The sequence below is a fragment of the Capra hircus genome, chromosome 10, assembly GCF_001704415.2.
Source record: "Capra hircus breed San Clemente chromosome 10, ASM170441v1, whole genome shotgun sequence".
NCBI lineage: Eukaryota > Metazoa > Chordata > Mammalia > Artiodactyla > Bovidae > Capra > Capra hircus.
In genome coordinates, this window is record NC_030817.1 from 20809442 (window position 1) to 20827805 (window position 18364).

Genomic DNA, 18364 nt, shown 5'->3' on the forward strand with positions numbered 1-18364 from the left:
GTGCCGTTGCTACTTTCCATTCTCTCACCACTAAAGTTTTCCTGCGTGTGTGTTGGGGGGGTGGGGGTGGGCGTGGAAGTGGAGGCACTGTCCAGATCTTAGCCCCACCCACTGGGCTGGCCCGACCAAGGAAGACACAGCTTCAGTTTCACCATGGAAATGTAACCACTTCGCGGGTAGAAGGTAGGCTGTGCTAGCCATAGGCTGGCAGCCAATAGCATGGGGTGAGGGGCAACCCTAGAATGCCCATGGAAAATACTAAATAGAAGACTCTACTGCCACTCTGAAATCACTGCATTAGTGATTTCTCCACCCATGGCCACTCTGCCCTTTACATTCATCAGGCAGTAGTGAATATGCCAGAGACTTGCGGGGAAAAGGAAGGGAATAACAATGTGCCTTGTGATTGACTGAAATACATCTATGCCATATTACTACTACTTTACCTGCTGCAGTTACCAGTAGGACTACTATCGGCAGCACCATCCCCACCGTGGCTACTACTATTATTATTAATCCTTTACATTTGTAAACTGCTTAACAAATTACAAAGTGCCTGGCTCTGCCTGATTAAAGATGACACTGGACATGGCTTTATGGAAGCAGAGGTAGGCAGGCACTAGAGACATCCAAGGGAACAGAGCTGACTGACACTTAGAGCACAATTATCCACATATATTTTTCATCCCCCAACTGTCTGGCCTCCAGACAAATCCACCATACACAGCCACACCCATTCTCCTCACCTAACTCTGCTCCAACTGTCCAGAGCTAAAGAGTTTGGGCAACTTCAAGGGTTAGGGACCAGGAGTGATGGCCTTTAATTTGATCAGAGGAGGTGGGTCATTCCCAAATCCCACCAGATGGGGTGGGAGAAGACCAAAGAGTGCTTTTCGAATATAAGGCCTCTGCCAACCTCTTCCACCTTCTCTCAGGAAGGCTCTGGAATGACCCAGACTCCTCCGTTTTTAGAGACTTTAAAATTTCCTGTGCCGAAGTTAATTTTTTAAAATGCCCGACTTTGACCTTAATCTCCAAAGTGTACTTGGGAATTTCTTATCCCAATAAAAGGACTCTCTTTTCCTCAAAGCCTAGCAGCCAGCTGGTGTGAGAACCAGCGCTACACGGAGTGGGGGGCGGGGGACGAGAATGTAGCACAGCTCAAGCCCCACCTTGAACTAGTTTCCCTTTGAGATTGCTCTCTTCACCTGGCAACCGAGGCCCCAGCAGAGCTCGGAGAGAAGAAAGTGCATTTTGGAATCCATTTTGCTTGAGATGCTGAAAGCATCGTAGCAAACTGCCCTTTGCCACTGGGGCCAAAGGGACTCGGGCAAGGACTTGGCTCAGAGATGCGGTCAGCCGGGGGGAAGGTGAGGGCCAGCTCTGGTGCCAAAGATCCCCGAGGCCAGCAGCCACTGGGCATGCAGTGGGTGCAGGCGGCCCACCCCGGGTGCCGCTTCCCGCATTTGGACCCGGGTCCACTGGTGAGCAGTAGTAGCAGCAGTCGCCGCCAGGCCGGCTGGGTCCCCATCTGTCCGTCCAGCTATTTATAGGCGAGATTTACGAGGATGCGGGGGAGGAATGCGGGATGACCACGAGTTTCAAAAGGTTTAATCCTAAAAGTCACACTTTTTCCAAAGCGCCCGCCCTCCTGGGTTCTCCTTCCCGGAGCGGCACGGTCCCCGCGAGGCAGTGCGGGGCGCGGCGCGGCGACCGGAGGACCCGGGCCGGAGAATAGGGACCCGCTCCGGGCTGGAGCCGGGGAGGGCAGAGGAAGGAGGGGCCGGGAGCGCGGCGCGGCGCGGTGCAGCTCACCTGCCAGGCTGTTGTAGCAGTCGATCTCGATGGCTTCCACCGTCTTGCTCTGCTCCTCCGAGAGGCGGCCGGGGTTGGGAGCCCCGGCCGGGGAGGCCCCGCGCGAGTCCCGTTCCCGTTCCCCGGCGGCCGGCAGCAGCCCCTTCAGCTCCAGCAACGCTCGGTGGTATTTGCCGATGGCTTCGCGGAATTTCTTATCCTTGTAGCACTGCGCCCCTTGGCTCTTGAACTCGTGCGCGCGCCGGATGAACTCGGCGGGCTCGGCCGCCGCCCCAGCCTGGCCCCGCGCCGGGGTCCCTCCGCCGCCGCCGCCCGGGACGCACAGCGGCGGCTGGGGCCGCTGCGCCTCCCCGGCCGCGGGCGGACTCGGGTTCCCCTTGGCTCCGGCCGCCGAGCCCTTCCTCTCCATTCGGCCGCCGCCCGGCGCCGCCGCGCCCTCCCGGCTTTAAACGCGGCGGGCGCCGGCCCCGCGCCTGGAGAGCTCGGCCGCGGCCGTGACACCCCGCGGCGGTCCGGTGTCCCGCACTCCCATTCTCCTCGCCAGCTGCGGGAGGCTGCTCTCTCCTCCTCCTCCTCCTCGGATTGCCTTCCCCTCCTTCCCTCCGCCCTCCCTCCCCCACTCCCGCGCCGCCCGCCCTCCGCCTCGCCCTCCTCCCCTCCCGCAACCTGCGGGCGGCGGCGACCTGGCCCCGGCGCGCTCCGGGGCTAGCGGTGCTGGGGGTCAGGGGCCCGAGGGGCTTGGCGGGGATTGTCGCTGACCCGGAAGAAGCTTGGCTCGCCTGAAGGAGGGGAGGATTAATGACAAAGACGAGCCCTTTCTTTCCCATTCAATCCAGCCCTCGGAGGCGCGCCTAGTCTGAAAGAGACGCATAGGGGAGGGTGTGTGTGTGTGTGTGTGTGTGTGTGTGTGTGTGTGTGTGTGTGTGTGTGTGTGTGTGTGTGTGTGTGTGTGTGTGTGTGTGTGTGTGTGTGTGTGTGTGTGTGTGTGTGTGTGTGTGTGTGTGTGTGTAGGGATGTATTGTGAGTGAATGTGTGTGTGTGTAGGGATGTATTGTGAGTGTGTGTGCGTGCGTGTGTAGGAATGTACAGTGAGTGTGTGTGGGGGGATATATTTTGTGTGTCAGTGTGTAGGGATGTATTGTCAGTGTGTGCGTGCATGTGTAGGGGTGTATTGTGAGTGTGTATGTGGGGGGATGTATTGTGAGTGTGTGTGTGTAGGGATGTATCATGAGTGTGTGTAGAGATGTATTATGAGTGTGTGCGTGTGTAGGGATGTATTGTGTGTGTGTAGAGATGTATTGTCGTGTGTGTGTGTGTAGGGATGTATTGTCAGTGTGTGTGTGTGTGTGTGTGTAGGGATGTATCATGAGTGTGTGTAGAGATGTATTATGAGTGTGTGTGTGTGTAGGGATGTATTGTGTGTGTAGGGATGTATTGTCAGTGTGTGTGTGTGTGTAGGGATGTATTGTCAGTGTGTGTGTGTGTAGGGATGTATAATGAGTGTGTGTGTAGGGATGTATTGTGTGTGTGTAGGGATGTATTGTCGTGTGTGTGTGCGTGTGTAGGGATGTATTGTGTGTGTGTGTAGGGATGTATTGTCAGTGTGTGTGTGTAGGGATGTATAATGAGTGTGTGTAGAGATGTATTATGAGTGTGTGTGCGTGTGTAGGGATGTATTGTGTGTGTGTAGGGATGTATTGTCAGTGTGTGTGTGTATGTCTATAGGGATGTATCATGAGTGTGTGTAGAGATGTATTATGAGTGTGTGTATGTGTATGTAGATATGTATTGTCAGTGTGTGTGTGTAGGGATGTACTGTGAGTGTGTGGGGGAGATATATTGTGAGTGTGTGTGTGTGTAGGGATGTATTGTCTGTGTGTGTGTGTATGTGTGTGTAGATATGTATTGTCAGTGTGTGTGTGTGTGTATGTGTGTAGGGATGTATCATGATTGTGTGTAGAGATGTATTATGAGTGTGTGTGCATGTGTAGGGATGTATTGTCAGTGTGTCTGTGTGTAGGGATGTACTGTGAGTGTGTGGGGGAGATATATTGTGAGTGTGTGTGTAGGGATGTATTGTCTGTGTGTGTGTGTATATGTGTGTGCAGGGATGTATTGTGAGTGTGTGTGTGTGTGTGTGTTTGTAGGGATGGGGGACCCAGGGCTGTGAAGCACATGCAGACTCACCCTCAGTAGATTTCTTAAAAACTGAAAGGACAGGTGTGGCGGGAAGCAAGGGACGTAGGCACAAGCCGCAGCTCCTGGTTCTTTGCGGTAAGAACCAGGAGCTGTGTTAATATTTTTTTGTTAATAATTTTAAGGTGGCAAGGCCTCTTTTTTTGTGGATGCAGGTTGTCACTGAGATGTGTCCCCGTGTATGGCTGCCCAGGCACCGGGAACACAGTGGGCACTTCACCCCGTAGGGCGTTGTATATTCTGAGAGCTGCCGTGTGCTGACGCCTGGGTGTGCAGGCAGCTGTGCAGAATGAATCACAGACATCAAAGATGGAAAACACCTGTTACTGTTGGTCACTGAGGCTGGGCATATGTCCTGGTTTCCATTTACAGGGCAGTTCTGCCCTGCCTCGGAAGGTTCCATCCCTTACTTCATTCATTCTTTCAGACTGCCCTGGCTGTTTGCTGGGGAAGTGCTGAGGTCAAGGGGCAAAGATAGTCCAGGAAGGGACTATCCTGCTCTTTAACTAACTCCCAGTCCACTGGAGGAGATAAACCACCTACCCATATACTCACTCTGCCAGGTAGAAATTGGTAAATGTCACCAGAAGGAAAAGAAAGTCCTGTGGGCCCTGAGGAAGGGAAGCTTTGTGCAGGAAACATTTGAGGCTTTGAAGGATGGGTAAGATCTGATCCTGAGGAAATACAAGAAAATGACATCTCAGCCACAGTGAGGAAACAGCAGAGGTCCTGATGTTCGGAATCGTAGGGATGTTTATGGCGTTAGTGGTTTGAGTTTAGTGGTCTAAACAGAAGTAGCTGAAAATGATTGGGTTAGATTATGGAAGCATTTGAAGGGGTTGCATCTGATTTTGTAAACAGAGGAGAAGGGTGGCCTGTTTTTTGAGTGCTCCTGCCTCCTTCATGATGCTGAGAAAAAGATGTATGTATTTTACATCATTGGTTTTCAAAGCACGGTTTCCAGACCTGCAGCATCAGTGTCACCTGGAAAATAGAGATGCCATTTCTAGGGTCTCACTCCAGACCTACTAAAATCAGAAACTCTAGGCATGGGTCCCGTAATCTGTGTTTTGACCCCCACTCCCACCTTGATTCAGATGCACAGCCAAGTTTGAAGACTCGGGCTCCAAAACCTAACTACTCAAAGTGGAGGCCTTGGGCCAGTAGCATCCGCATCACTTTGGAGCCTGTTGGAATTGAAGAATCTGCAAAATCCCAGATCTGCTGACCCAGATCTATTCTCAAGATCACCAGATGATTCATATGCTTATGAAGAGTGTGAAAAACCCTGCTCTGGAGGATTTGCAAAGTATAGAAACGTACAAAGAAACCCCCCAGTCTATGCTGTCACCCAGGTATATTCTTTGTTAATATTTCAATATAATTCCTCTCTGTTTTTTTTCTAAGCATCTATGTTTGTACAAAGTACTCTTTTAACAAACATGAGTGGTATGGGAGGATATATACAGTTTCCTGTTCTTTTTACTTTACGTTATATGTAATTAAATAGCTTTTTAAAGTCTTGTTTTTAATGGTTTCATACTATTCCTTTTGTGTTTGTAGCATAGTGTATTTAATCATTTTTCTGTGGTCAAACAGATTGATTCCAAGTGTTTGCTATTATAAAGAACACTGAGATAATAAAAATAACAGATACCACTTATAATAATCCAGTGAAATAGGTGGTGTTATTATCCCCATTTTAGACACCAGGTCACAGAGACTCGCCCAAGGTCACACTGCTGATAAATAGAACTGGGGGACTTCACTGGTGGTCCAGTGGCTAAGACTCCTCGCTTCCAAAGTGAGAGGCTGAGGTTGGGTCCCTGGTCAGGGAAGGAGATCCCCCATGCTGCAACTAAGACCCAGCACAGACAAATAAATAAAAAAATTAAAAAAAAAAAAAAAAGTCGAGCTGGTATTTAAATCCAAGCAATCTGGCTTTAGTATCTATGCTCTTAACTAACTCTATGCATACTTAGTTTTTGTCCTAATTTGTATTTCTTCACAAGAAATTATGTTAATATCTAAAAATGTCTTGAAACATACTTTCAATTTGCTTTTTAGAAAGATTGTAGTACTTGACCTCTCACCAGGAACATGCTAGTTTCCCAACATCCTTGCCAACATGAAGGATTAAACTTTAAAAAAATATTTTCTAATTTGATACATAAGAACTGTGTATTGAATGAACTGGGATATCGCCAATTTCAAGGGTGAACATTTTTCCCGTTAGTTGCCATTTATATAGTACTGAGGGTTTTTATCTGGACACAGCCTTAATGTACTAAATTATACCTTATATGTTACAGCACCTTACTTTTCTAAGTGCTTGAACATCTTTAATCTTATTTAATCCTCCTCACAGCCCCAGAGAAGGAAAATGATTCTCTACTCACACGGTGAGTTTGTAGTAGTTTCTGATCAGTGAGAGATCATACTAGTTTAGTGGTTAAGATTTGGACTTAGACAGGTATAGGTTGGAATGCTATCTTTGCTGCTTCCTGGGCAAGTTATTCAACTTCTGAAAACTTCAAATATCCTTATTCATTAAATAGGGATTCTGTTTACTTCATAGGATTGTGGTGAAGTACGTTGTAAGTACTCAACAGATTATAACTTTAATTATGACTCATTAAATTCCATCATGATTAGATTCCATAATAGATGTTATGGCAGACTCAGTCCATATTTGCTGACCCCCTGGCCCTTTTCACTTTACGGCATTATGTCAGATAAAGCAAAGAGAAGATACTGGGAGTTGTGTACTCTGAGTTGCTGTTTTTCTAAATTTTTTTAAATTGAAAAAGTGAAAGTGTTAGTCACTCAGTCATGTCCAACTCTTTGCGACCTCATGGACTGTAGCACTCCAGGCTCCTCGGTCCATGGGATTCTCCAGGCAAGAATACTGGAGGGGGTTGCTATTCTGTTTTCCAGATCTTCCCAGCTGAGGGGTTGAACCTGGGTCTCCTGCATCACAGGCATATTCTTAACTACCAGGGAAGCCCCTTTTAAATTGAAGTGCAGTTGATTTACAGTGTCATGCCAGTCTCTACTGAATAGCAGAGTGACTATACACATACACAGTGACTATACACATATTCTTTTTTTGGTATTCTTTCCCATGATGGTTTATCACAAGATATTGAATAAGTTCCGTGTGCTATATACATTTTAAACTTCCTACTTAGGTAGGAAGAGCTACCGAAGGCAAATATTAGATGGAGATCCAGGCCTGGGGTTTGGTTACTCTCAGTAATAAGGTGTGAATTTGATCATGATAGTCACAATATTTAAATGTGAGAAGCATGTGCCCAATTGTTGTCTGTTTTTACTCTGTCCTGGCTTAATGGTCCAACATCTCATTCTTCAATGTTGGGTCTGAGATGGAGTGGCAAGAGACATGTAATACACATGGTAACTATTCTGTGTAGGAAACAGCTCAACATAAGAGCTTTGGACTAGATTGGATGAAGGAGAGCAGGAGTGAGGAAGGGAGGGAATGTTATGGGCGGGGGGACAGTGTGAGAGGAAACTTACTATGCCCATCTGTCCCACTCTGCAGAGCTGTGTGTGTATGTCTAAAACTGTTTTGTTTGCTTGTATTTAGTATGCTTCTGTCTCTGTCTAAACTACTCCCTGATAAGTGTGTGCTTGTTTCTCAGAAATGGCCTCCTCCCTTCAAATGAAATTAAATAGGTGCCAAAGAGAATTTCTCAAACACTCTTTTCAGTAACTATTGGCTGTACACAGAGCACTGTCTTAGGAAGTGAGTGAAGATCCAAGTGACAGACAATTTGGGCATGGATTTAGGATTCACAAACTCAGTGCGTCTCAAACTTTAACTTGCATGTGACTCCGCAGAAGATCTTTTTAAAAAGCAATTCCCTGATTCTACTGTTTAGGGTGGGACCCAAGAGTGTATTTCTAACAAACCACCTGGGGAACGTGATACTGATGGTCTGTGGCCCACATTTTGGGGAGCAAGTATTTAAAAGAAAGGACGTTCCATTTCTTCCCTTCTTTCCTGGCCTTTGCTTTCTCCCAGAGAAGACATATTCACTAGATTGAACAGATTCCAGAAAATTAATTGGTCCACACTTCACAAGGGCAGGATTCTGAACCTCCATGCAGTTTTCTCTTCTATTTCATGCAGTGGGAATGGGTGAACTAAGTCAGAGCCTCCTCTTGGGGGTCAGGCCATCTTGTTTTCTCTTCCTCAGATGCATAGACAAGCAGACTTTTTATTGCTTCCATTTCTGGCCCAGTATGGCAGGGCAAACAAATTCCAGAAAAACATCTACTTCTGCTTTATTAACTATGCCAAAGCCTTTGACAGTGTGGATCATAATAAACTGTGGAAAATTCTTCAAGAGATGGGAATACCAGACCACCTGATCTGCCTCCTGAAAAATCTGTATGCAGGTCAAGAAGCAACAGTTAGAACTGGACATGGAACAACAGACTGGTTCCAAATCTGGAAAGGAGTATGTCAAGGCTGTATATTGTCACCCTGCTTATTTGACTTATATGCAGAGTACATTATGAGAAATGCTAGGCTGGATGAAGCACAAGCTGGAATCAAGATTGCTGGAAGAAATGTCAATAACCTCAGATATGCAGATGACACCACCCTTATGGCAGAAAGTGGAGAAGAACTAAAGAGCCTCTTGATGAAAGTGAAAGAGGAGAGTGAGAAAATTGGCTTAAAGCTCAACATTCAGAAAACGAAGATCATGGCATCCAGCCCCATCACTTCATGGCAAATAGATGGGGAAACAGTGGAAACAGTGTCCAACTTTATTTTGGGGGGCTCCAAAATCACTGCAGATGGTGATTGCAGCCATGAAATTAAAAGACACTTACTCCTTGGAAGAAAAGCTATGACCAACCTGGACAGCATATTACAAAGCAGAGACATTACCTTGCTGACAAAGGTCTGTCTAGTCAAAGCTATGGTTTTTCCAGTAGTCATGTATGGATGTGAGAATTGGACTATAAAGAAAGCTAAGTGCCAAAGAATTGATGCTTTTGAATTGTGGTGTTGGAGAAGAGTCTTGAGAGTACCTTGGACTGCAAGGAGATCCAACCAGTCCATCCTAAAGGAAATCAGTCCTAAATATTCTTTGGAAGAACTGATGCTGAAGCTGAAGCTCCAATACTTTGGCCACCTGACATGAAGAATTGACTCATTGAAAAAGACCCTGATGCTGGGAAAGATTGAAGGTGGGAGGAGAAGGGGACGCCAGAGGATGAGATGGTTGGATGGCATCACCGACACAATGGATGTGAGTTTGAGTAAACTCCGGGAGTTGGTGATGGACAAGAAGGCCTGGTGTGCTGCAGTCCATGGAGTCACAGAGTCGGACACGACTGAGCAACTGAACTGAACTGATGGCAGGACAGAGAGCGAGAAGATTTGGGTATGTGATGGAGAGGGCAAGGCTCATCTAGCCTTTACTATTGGCTTTTACTTTGCTCCAATCTTGTTTTTGCAAGAGAACTCTGCACTAAGAAATTGAGCACCTATTCAGGTGAAAATAGTATTTGGCCTGCTCATCTGTAGGTGGTCCTTGAATGTATTGCTTGCTCGTGGATTTCACAGGGGAGAACGAAGACTGAGCCACAGTATTTCTGCTACACAGTTGGCTTCATTGATCCTTTGGCCCAAGGTCATCAAAACCTCTCCCTTCATTCCTAACAGGCCAGCACTGGACATAAGACAGTGAATCCTATGGGTGATCTTATCACTAATGTAATAGCTCATTACTACTGAGACGCATTGCAAGATTTCTTAGAGATGTTCATGCATTATTTTGATGGGAAGAATCTGGTGTGATGCACAGCAGAAGGCACAGTGCTCCTGCTGACTTTATGGGCCTCAGGCTCTGTATCTGCCCTTGGTCCTGACCTTGTTTCTATTTCTTTGCATCTCGGCCTTTCTCACTGCCTCCTGGTCTTAGAAGACTGAAGCTTCCCTTTCTTTCCAATCTCTCTCTGGAGCTTTCATACCTCCTAAACAGATGGCATGTGCTGCTTTTTTCTCTTCCTTTAGCTCAGTTTCTTAAGCATATGTGAAAGACATATATTTGAATCTTCTTTATACTAATCTAAGCTGTTCAGGGCTTGGTCCCATGCCAACAAAACCAACGCTATTTTGGGGGATGTTTTTCTAATTGCATTCAGCTTCACAATTTACCTGAGAAAATTACAACGTTTTCATTACCAGCTTTTAATCCATATTCAACCTTCAAAAATCCCTCTGTGGGAAAGTGGGAGATTTTTAACTATATCATGCTCAGATGTAGTATTAATCATATAAGGCTATTGTGAGTTTCATATTTTCATCCCCCACTGCTACCCCAACAAGAAATTCCTCTATCACAGTCTCATTCAGTCTGGTCTTATTTAGAAAAACAAACCCTCTTTGCCTATCCTTACCCTCTCCTACTACTCAGTCCATTCTGCACCCCTCAATCCTCCCATTTCCGCTATCAATTGTAGCCCTCCACAGGGGCTATGATTTCAGCTATTTGGATCTGTCAGCATGTCTTCCTTGGGGGATTCTTCCTTCCCCTGTTCCATGGGGTCATGGTAGAGCTGTCAATCACAGTGTCCGTGATATTATGATGTATAACAAGAAATATACAGTTGATCTTTATCTCTGTTGCTGACACAGAGTTCCTACGACCCTTGAAATTTCCTGAATGAAGAAAGCAGTGAAGGTGTCTTTTTTTATGTTAATGAGATGACTTTTGGAACTCACTTAAGCACAGAAGAATTGATGCTTTTGAACTGTGGTGTTGGAGAGGACTCTTGAGAGTCCCTTGAATGAATATTCAGGACTTATTTTCTTTGAATACTCAGGACTGATTTCCTTTAGGATTGACTGGTTTGATCTCCTTGCAGTCCAAGGGACTCTCAAGTCCAACTCTCACATCCATACATGACTACTGGAGACACCATAGCTTTGACTAGATTGATCTTTGTCAGCAAGGTAATGTCTCTGCTCTTTAATATGCTGTCTAGGTTGGTCATAGCTTTTTTTCCAAGGAGCAACTTCTTTTAATTTCATGACTGCAGTCACCATCTGCAATGATTTTGGAGCCCAAGAAAAATAAAGTCTGTCACTGAATCCATTGTTTCCTCATCTATTTGCCATGAAGTGATGGGACCGGATGCAATGATCTTTGTTTCCCGAATGTTGAGTTTTAAGCCAGCTTTTTCACTCCCCTCTTTCACTTGCGTCAAGAGGCTCTTTAGTTCCTTTTCACTTTCTGCCATAAGGATGATGTCATCTGCATATCTAAGGTTATTGATATTTCTCCCGGCAATTGCCTCCTGAGAAATCTGTATGCAGGTCAAGAATCAACAGTTAGAACCACACATGGAACAACAGACTGGTTCCAAATAGGGAAAGGAGTACATCAAGGCTGTATATTGTCACCTTGCTTATGTAACTTATATGCAGAGTACATCATGCGAAATGCCAGGCTGGATGAAGCACAAGCTGGAATCAAGATTGCCAGGAGAAATATCAACCATGTGATTAGGGGGTTGGAATTTTCAGTCCTCAGCTCTCCAACCTCTGGGGAAAGGGAAAGGAGTTGGAGCTGGAGTCCAATCACTGATGTTACTCATTTAGTCCATCATTTCTGGGTAATGAGGCCTCCATAAAAAAACAGGGTTCAGGGTTCAGAGAGCTTCTGGGTTGCTGAACATATGGAGATTTGGGGAGAATAGGATGCCTGAAGAGAGCATGGAAGCTCCATGCTCCTTCCCACACATCTTGCCGTATGCATCTCTACCATTTGGCTGTTCCTGAGTTGTGTCCTTTCATAATAAAGCAGTAATCTAAAGAGTAAGTGGATTTTCTGAGTTCTGTGAACCTCTCTGGCAAATTAATCAAACAGGAGGAGAAGTGGGGAGGGGGATCACAGCAACCTTTGATTTATAGCCAGTTAGTCAGAAGCACAGATAACAACCTGGAATTGTGAGTGGCATCTGACATGGGAGGGAGGGGCTGGTGTGTGTGTGGCAGTCTTGTAGGACCTGTAGAATCTGATGCTATCTCTGGGTAGAGAGTGTCAGAATGGAGCTTAATTGCTGGTGTCTCAAGAACTGCTCGTTGGTGCAGGGGAACTCCCCTTCCCTCATACTGGAATTGGGTGCTCAGTACACCATAAAGAGTGTCTGGGCCTCCGTCCTCTCCAGCCAGTGCCTCTTCCTCGCCTGGCCAGTCGTATTATTCCATCTCTCTACCCCATAGTGATTGGTTAGGGAGGAGCTCATGACCCAGGCAGAGAGTTAGAATTCTCCCTGAGAGTTATATAGACAATAGGAGACAGTGGCTCTTTAAGTTGGGAGGATTTGAGGTGGGGGCAATTGACAGCCATCTTTCTTACAATCTAGGGAAATCCTATCTGAAAACTGAATTGGAATAGAAGCAAAAAGGATTTAAGGGAGAGACAAAGCTCTAGTGTTATCCATGAAGTTCTTAGATCTAGCAGTTTTTTTTTTTCATTTTAAAAATTTTTACTGGAGTATAGTTACTTTATAATGTTGCTTAGTTTCTTGCTGTACAGCAAAGTGAATCAGTATACATATATACTGATCTACATATATCATATGTATACATATATCCACTTGTTCTTAGATTTCTTTCCTATTTAGGTCACCACAGAGCATTGAGGAGAGTTCCTTGTGCTATAGATTCAGCAGTTTTTAATGCCCAGATACTTCCCTGGACTTCCTAGTGTGTGAACCAGTAAAAATTCCCTTTCACACTTAATCTTGAGTTGTCATTTACAATGGAAAAACTACGGACTTATGTGTTCCTCTAAGGTATTTACCTTTTTCACCTACCACTTGCTGCCACCCTAGCTTAGCTGCTGTTACTTGTGGCTGGTAACCAGTCATGTTCCCTTGCCTAGAAAAGCATTTTTATACTCCTTAAAAGTCCCTAGAAAACATTTTTATACTTTCCAAAAGTGGTTTGCTTGCTCATTTATTCTTTTTTTCTTTTACAAAGGTTTATTTTTTAAAAAACTTTTTATTTATTTATTTTGACTGCAATGTGTGGCAGGCAGAATCTTTGCAGGCTCTGAATTCCCCAACCAGGGACCAGGAGCATGGAGTCTTAACCCTTGGACCACCACAGAAGCCCCTCATTTATTCTTAGCTTTGTATTGTGAAAAAAAAAAATAAACATACATAGAAGAAAGAACACTATAACAAGTCTTCAACAAACCATTGCCTCCCCAACATAAACAGTTAACAGGAACACGTGATTGTTGGCATACGCTCAGTTTTCTCTGCTGCCATTCCTTCATACCTTTATACCTTTGGAATTCCAGTTCCCTGTATGTTTCATCTTTCTATATGTCTCATTTACTTGCTCTTTGAACATTAGGTCTTTCAGCCAGTGCCACTCATGTTTGCTTCAAGACTTAGGACAAATGTCTCTTCTGTGAAGCCTTACTGAACTCCAGGTATACATTTGGTGTTCTTCTGCTATGTTCTGATAGCTTCTTTTTCATACTTTTATATTACATAACATTTATTCATTCAACATTAGTTCAACAATCATCCACTGAAAAATTTTGCCATTCCAGGCATCGGAGATCTATCAGGGAACAAAACAGGCAAAAATTTTCACCCGCAAGGAAGGGGAGAAAACTGACAAGAAATATCATCAGTAAATAAATATATAGGATGTTAGAATGTGATACATGCAATGAAAAAGGAGTTTAAGGGGCGATTGGTGAGTGTGTGTGTGTGTGTGTGTGTGTGTGTCTTCAAATTTTGAATAAGGGAACTCAGATAGGCCATACATTACATTGCATAATGGTTCTCTACTTGCTTTTTTGTCACCTAGGCTAGAGCTGCTCGCAAGTAGGGATAGTGTCTTTTTTTTTTTTTTTTTGTATTCCCAGCACCTAGTATTGTTGTTGTTCAGTAACTCAGTGATGTCTGACTCTTTGTGGCCCCGTGGACTACAGCACACCAGGCTTCCCTGTTCTTCACTGTCTCCCGGAATTTGCTCAAACTCCTGTCTATTCAGTCAATGATACCATCCAACCATCTCATCCTCTGTCACCCTCTTCTCCTCTTGCCCTTTATCTTTCCCAGCATCGGGATATTTTCCAATGAGTTGGTTCTTCACATCAGGTGGCTAAAGTATTAGAGCTTCAGCTTCAGCATCAGTCCTTCCAATGGATATTCTGGGTTGATTTCCTTTAGGATTGACTAGTTTGATCTCCTTTTTGTGTACCTAGTAGGCATTGTGTAACAGTTGTGGGAAAATGGAATAAACAGAAGAATATAAGATACTAAATCAAAATACTTTTGGTATCAAGATTATATAATAAAAATGAAAATTTCCTTTTACCCCTGAACTCAATCTTCCTGAATCCTTTCCAATGGTATCCAGTGTTATTTGTCTTTGTGAATTGCGCCAGAGATAATCTATCAACCTATCTACCTATTTCCCTATCTTACATTATAAGTATTATCTGGAGATCATTGTATTTCAGATACAATGTACATATAGAACTACCACATTGTAAAATATACAGTATACAGTATATTATATATTATTATATATTAATATATAATATAATAATTATTAATATTAACACTACCACCAATATTATATTATTAATATTAATGTAATATAAATTAATAATTATATAATATTGTATGTTTTATATATTATATTATATTATATATATTATTATATATATTATATATTATTATACAGTTGTTTGTGCAGATGTATCAGAATGTTTTTTACCAGGCATCAGTTGATGGGTGTTTAAGTAGAAACAAAGATGTTTTGATGAACCACTCAACTAATTGGGAATTCAGGTAGCACTGTGAATCTGGTGACCAAATTGTCCATGCTTAACTAGGTCAACAGCTCCCTGTCAAGGAGGGGCCCAGTCTCCTCACCTCTGTATTAATTTTTTAATTTCACCACAACCTCATGAGGCTGTTATTATGACGCTTGCTTTACAAAGAAGAAACCTGTTTTCAGAAGTTAGGTAATTTGCCCAAGGTTACACAACTTGGAAGTGGGGAACAGGCCTACCTAACTCCAGAGGCCATGCTTTTTGTTGCCTTTGGAGGTTTTGGTACATCAGTTAGAAAAGTAAAGAGAATTTACACAGACTTCCTGGTGGTCTGTCCCAGATGACCTTAAAGATTCTTTAAGACTCTAGAAATTCTCTAATACTGTGCCATGCCTCACCATCCATTTGCTGTGCTTTTGTCTAGCTTTGCTCTGGGAGACTGACCTCTGCACTGACTGGGCTCCTTTGCCCTCTTGCTTCTGGTCGGATTTGCACAGAGGAGAGCCCCAACATGAGACTGGAGGATGAGGGAAGAGAATGGAATACATTTCTTTCCCACTTTCTCCCTCCCTGAGGCACCTGGTTTAGGGGGTGGCTGTGTCCTGACAATATGGTAGTTATGATTCTGTGGCCCCTTTTCCTTGGGTCTGCCTGTCAATGGACTCTGGCAGAGGAGAGTGAAAAAGCTGGCTTAAAACTCAGCATTCAAAAAGCTAAGATCATGGCATCTGGTCCCATCACTTCATGGCAAATAGAAGGGGGAAAAGTGGAAGCAGTGACGAATTTTCTTTTCTTGGGCTCCAAAATCACTGCAGACAGTGACTGCAGCCATGAAATTAAAAGACACTTGCTCTTTGGAAGGAAAGCTATGAGAAGCCTAGACAGTGTATTAAAAAAGCAGAGACATCAGTTTGCTGACAAAGGTCTTTTTAGTCAAAGCTATGGTTTTTCCAGTAGTCATGTGCAGATGTGAGAGTTAGACCATAAAGAAGGCTGTGCACCAAAGAAATGATGCTCTTGAACTGCACTGCTGGAGAAGACTCTCAGAGTCCGTTGAACTGCAAGGAGATCAAACCGCTCAATCTTAAAGGACATGAATCCCGAATATTCATTGAAAGGACTGATGCTGAAGCTGAAGCTGAAGTTCCAATACTTTGGCCATCTGATGCGAAGAGCCGACTCACTAGAAAAGACTCTGATGCTGCGAAAGATTGAAGGCAAAAAGAGAAGGAGGCGGCAGAGGATGAGATGGTTAGATAGTATCACCAACTCAATGGATATGAATTTGAGCAAACTATGGGAGATAGTGAGGGACACCGGAGCCTGGGCTGCTGTAGTCCATGAGGCTGCACCGAGCTGGACCCAACTTAGTGACTGTGGAACAACAGCAAACACAATTTCTGCCTTTTGCCCCAGTATCTTCCTTCTCTTGATGATCTGTGGTAGCTTCAACATTCTTTCTTGATTCTAATAATCATGCCCATACTTTTATAAGTAGTCTCTGTACTAAAAGGCTTTTCAGATGAACCATTAGAGTAAGATTCTGTATTCTGTCGTGTGTGTGTGTGTGTTATTCTATCAGTTGTGTCTGGCTCTTTGCGACCCCATGGACTGCTGATGCTGCTTCAGCTTCAGCATCAGTCCTTTCAATGAATATTCAGGATTGATGTCCTTTAAGATTGAGTAGTTTGATCTCCTTGCAGTCCAAGAGACTCTTCAGAGTCTTCTCCAGCAGTACAATTCAAGAGCATCATTTCTTTGGTGCACAGCCTTTGTAGCCTTTGTAGCCCGCCAGGCTCCTCTGTCCATGAAATTCTCTTGGTAAGAATACTGGAACGGGTTGCTGTTCCCTTCTCCGGGGCATCTTCCCAACCCAGGGATCAAACCCAGGTCTCCCTCATTGCAGGCAGATTCTTTACCATCTGAGCCATCAGAGAAGTCCATTCCGTCATGACCCTATTATAAATATTGTTTTAAGATGTTAAGTCTTTAATGGTAAAATTTCTTGTTAATTGTGGTGGTTTAGTCACTAAGTCGTGTCCAACTCTTATGATCCCATGGACTGTAGTCTGCCAGGCTCCTCTATCCATGGGATTTTCTAGACAAGAATACTGGAGTGGGTTGCCATTTCCTTTTCCAGGGTGCCTTCCCAACCCAGGAATAGAACCCAGGTCTCCTGCACTGCAGGCAGATTCTTTACCGACTGAGCTATGACGGAAGCCTTGTAAATAGGGCAAGTATTTGGAGCTATTCGCAACCTTTTTACTCTCAAATTCTATCTGCTTGGCAGTAGTCTATTCAGTCAAGTGCTGAGACCTGCTCTGATGTTGGTGTGTGAGGCTGTGCATGTGTGGACTTTTTGTCATACCATCTTACCCAGTTTTATGTGCACAGTTCAATGGCATTACATTCATGCACATTGTTATGCAAGCATCACTGCCATCCATCTCCCAAACACTTTCCATCTCACAAAACTGGAACTCTATACCTATTAAACATGAACTTTCCCTTCACATGCATCGCCGTTTTCCTATTGTGGTAAAAGGATAAAATTTACCATCTTAATCATTTTTACGTGCATTGTTCAGATGTGTTAAATATATTCATATGGTTCTAATGCAGATCCCCAGACCTTGCTCATCTTGTAAATCTGAAATTCCATACCCATTAAACAACTTTCCTCCCCCTTTTCCAGACCCTGGTAATCACCATTCCATTTTTGGCTTTTGTGAATTTGACTAGGTACCTCCCATAACATTTTCCTGTAGTTATCACTGCGATTACAAAAACATCTTAAAGTAATAGCATTCTATTTGAAACTGATACAACTTCAATTGCACACAAAAATTCCGCTGTTTTACAGCCTTACCACTCCACTTTATATTACTGATATCACACTATATTTTTTGATATTATATATATATTTTAATACTGATCTATAGTTTTCTTTAAAATGTTTTTGTCATTTAAGTTCTGTGTACCTAAATTACAATAGTACAGGCTACTATTAATATATTTGTCCATGTATTTACCTTTACTGGAGAATCTTATGTTTTCATACATTTTTGTGTTGCTGTCTGTTCTCCTTTTGTTTCAACTTGAAGGACTCTTTAATAATTCTTGTGGAGCAAGTCTAGTAGCAATAAACTTCTTTAGTTTTAGTTTATCTGGAAGAGTCAGTTTTTCCTTAATTTTTGTGGAATAGTTTTAATGAATATGGTACTCTTGGTTGATAGATTGTTTTTTTTTTTCCTTTCAGTGCTTTGAGTATATGATGCCACTCTGTTCTGGCCTGTAAAGTATCCGCTGAGAAATCTGCTGATAATCTTATGAAAGCTCTCTTGCGTGTTACAAACTGTCTTCTGTTGCCACTTTCAAGATTCTCTCTTTATCTTTGAGTTTAGACAGTTGATTGCAATGAAGCTCAATGTGGTTTATGTTAGATTTATCCGGACTGATTTCTTTCAGCTTCTTGAATCTGTATGTTCACTTATTTCCTC

General features: G+C 43.8%; 1 long non-coding RNA gene across 2 annotated transcripts in view; it reads right to left on the reverse strand.

Annotated features, from left to right (window-relative positions):
• Positions 1-2397, reverse strand: part of TTC9 — an 81901-nt gene extending 79504 nt beyond the window's left edge. For both annotated transcript variants that reach the window (XR_001918646.1, XR_001918647.1), the window contains exon 1: positions 1816-2397. This is a non-coding gene — a long non-coding RNA (tetratricopeptide repeat domain 9). The remainder of the gene's footprint in view (positions 1-1815) is intronic.